We start from the raw sequence: 850 nt of genomic DNA on the forward strand, positions 1-850 counted from the left end.
GAAATCAAACAAAAAGAATAGTTGAAGGGGTAATTGATGGATTATAATAAACGGCAGAAGCAATCCCAATATTCAATTCACATGTTATCTAGACAACTAGCATATACAGAATTTTTCGGGTTACCTCTTGAAGCGTGAACACGACCCTTCAGTCACGTAAGCCTTCAGTTTCACACCGTCTCATTGAAATCTCTATCACCTGCACGATCACGATCTCCAAACGCTCCACGGTCTTCTACTATGTTACCCAAATAATATCCGAAAATAGAATAATACTAAGGGTATAATATAAATTAATTTCAGAATTGTTAATTCTGGATTCAGAAATTTAACCAAATGCGGAATAAAATAATCCCACATATATCTAGAGATTATCCCATCAACCAAACGACCCCTTCAGGTTCGGTTTTTACAAGAAATCTTCATTTTATCTATATAAACTGTATACCTGTTAATCGGGTCAGGACAACACAATAACAACCCGGTTCGACCCGGTTCAGCACGAGTACAGTAGGGGGTGGGACAGGTTGGGGAGGGTTGGGGAGCCGGGCGGGAACGAATAATATTTGGTAACCGGTGCCCTGGAACCCTGTTAGCCCGGTTCCCCTTTATCGGTTTTTTACCGGGCTACAACCCGGTCCAGCCCAGTTACCGTTGTAAATTTTTTGACCGTTGCCAATGGTCAAATTCAAAAATGACCGTTGGCAATGACCATTTTTTTTTATAAAAATGGCCATTTCGGCCTACCCCTTAAGAAAATAGCCCCCCTCCCATCCCTAATAATTGATAAATTACAATTTTAACCTTTTAAAAACTATAAATATCCCTCCTTGTTCTTCATATTTTTCTC

The sequence above is a fragment of the Nicotiana tabacum genome, chromosome 2 (genome assembly GCF_000715075.1).
Source record: "Nicotiana tabacum cultivar K326 chromosome 2, ASM71507v2, whole genome shotgun sequence".
Taxonomy (NCBI): domain Eukaryota; kingdom Viridiplantae; phylum Streptophyta; class Magnoliopsida; order Solanales; family Solanaceae; genus Nicotiana; species Nicotiana tabacum.